Below are 2,022 nucleotides of genomic sequence, written 5' to 3'. Positions count from 1 at the left end.
TCAACGCATGGTCAAGGCTATTCAAGCACAGATAAGGGTCTGGACTCACCTCACCCAGGCATTTGTTCTCGGTTGAAAAATATGGTACACGGTGCCCTACTTTGGAACACTGGCAGTATTTACTAAAACTGAACATATGCACACTCTGTGTCCCAGCATAACCACACTTAGAAATATGTCCATCTGTTCACTAAAAAAATGTACAAGAATGTTCATAGCATCACTGCTTATAAAAACCAGAACACTGGATATAGTCCAAATGTTCATTAACAGCAAAATGAATATGTTAATTGCGATATATTTGTAGAACGAGATACATAGAGTAGTGAGAAGCAACAACACACAGCATGGATGAATCTCACAGACAACATTGGATGAAAAAAGTCAGGCATAAACGAGTGCATACTGTGTGATTTTATCTATATAAAAATTCAACAACAGATAAAACTAACCTGTGATGTTAGAAGTTGGAGAGATATTGCCCTTGGTGAGGCAGAGACTGGAAGGAGGCACCAGAAGGTAATATTCTGCTTTTTGACCTGGCTGCTCGTTAACCACATGTCTACTTTGTGGAAATTGGTCAAGCTGTACAGTTCTGATCTGTGCTATTTTCGATATGGATGTTGTACTTCAGTAAAAATCTTACCAAGATAGAGATGGTATAATGGCAGTAAGCATCTTGAGGACAGCCCTCAACATGTGACTCTCTTGAGATGACTGGGTTGGTCTGGACTGCTGGCTTCTTCATCTCTTCAGCAGACTCCCTTGGATTCTTTTCACCTCTTTCCTGATTTGAATCTCCTGTTCCAGTATCCCATATCGTCTTCTTTCTTGTTTAGTCTCGTTTTGGTGCAGCACATCTTTTAGTTAATGGCTTCTAGAGAAAGCGTACATGGGAAGTATATTTTTGAGACTGCATATGTCTGAAATTGTCTTTATCTTTTGTATAGAATTCTGGTTTGCAAATAATTTTCCTTCAGAATTTTGAAGACATTGCTCCATTGCCTTCTAGCTTCCAGTGTCACCGTTGAGAAGCCCAAAGCCATTTTGATTGCTAATCCTTCATACGTGACCTGCTTTTTTTTCCTCTCTAGAAGCCTGTTGAATCGTCTCTTTTTCACCAGTAGTAGAAAATGCCCCACTGATGTGCTGCACGAGGTGCATTTGATCCATTGCTGTGAGTGCTGTGTGGGCCCTTGCAACCTGATGGCTTTAGCTTCAAGAACCTTTCTGGAGTTGTTTGTCCGTGACTCTTTCCCTCCCTCCTGTTGTCTTTGCTCTCCCTTTCTGAATGTTGGACCTCCTGAACTTGTTCTTGAATTTTCTTACCTTTTCTCTCATGTTTTCCATCTTTTTCTTTGTGCTCCACTTTCTGGAAGATTTCCTTATCTTTATTTTCCAACCTTTCTGTTGAGGTTTTCATTTCCTCTTTCATAGCATTCTGTTTTGTTAATACAATATAGTGTCGTTTATCTCTGAGGATATTAGTGACAGATTTTAGTTTGTTTATTTTTAGTTTTCTTTTCCCTGTACAGTCTCATTTCCTCAGAGTTGCTTGCTTTCGTTTTCTTCATTTGTTCTGTTTTCCACGTTAGAAGCTGTCCTCGGGTGCCTGGTGGTCCTGGGTTGTCTCCTAATGGGTTAGAGTGGTGACTGAAGAGCTGCCTGGAGGCTCTGAGTGTGAGGGTGGGGCCTGTGGACATAGTGCTCACTGAGGGTGCCCTGGCGGGCCATTTGTTGAGAACCTCTGATGTCAGAATTTCTTGCTCTTTCTTCTTGAGTGGTCATTTTCTGGAGCCCTGGTGGCACAGTCGTTAAGCGTCCGTCTACTAACCAAAAGGTTGGCAATTTGAATCCACCGGCCACTCCTTGGAAGCCCTGTGGGGAAATTCTACTCTGTTCTATAAGGTTTCTATGAATTGGAATTGACTTGATGGCAATGGGTTTGGTTTGGGTTTTAGTCCTTTTCCTCAGAGAAGAGCTACAGTCTCCTGCCCAGATGGTGAGGGTGTGATGCCAGCG

The 2,022-nt window shown here is 42.0% G+C and overlaps 1 protein-coding gene across 1 annotated transcript in view; it reads left to right on the top strand.

Annotated features, from left to right (window-relative positions):
* ARMC9 (armadillo repeat containing 9) overlaps window positions 1–2,022 on the top strand; it is a 152,406-nt gene that overhangs the window by 44,633 nt on the left and 105,751 nt on the right. The window lies entirely within an intron of this gene.

The sequence above is a fragment of the Trichechus manatus genome, unplaced genomic scaffold (assembly GCF_000243295.1).
Source record: "Trichechus manatus latirostris isolate Lorelei unplaced genomic scaffold, TriManLat1.0 scaffold00249, whole genome shotgun sequence".
Classification (NCBI taxonomy): domain Eukaryota; kingdom Metazoa; phylum Chordata; class Mammalia; order Sirenia; family Trichechidae; genus Trichechus; species Trichechus manatus.
This window is presented reverse-complemented; position numbering and strand designations above follow the sequence as displayed.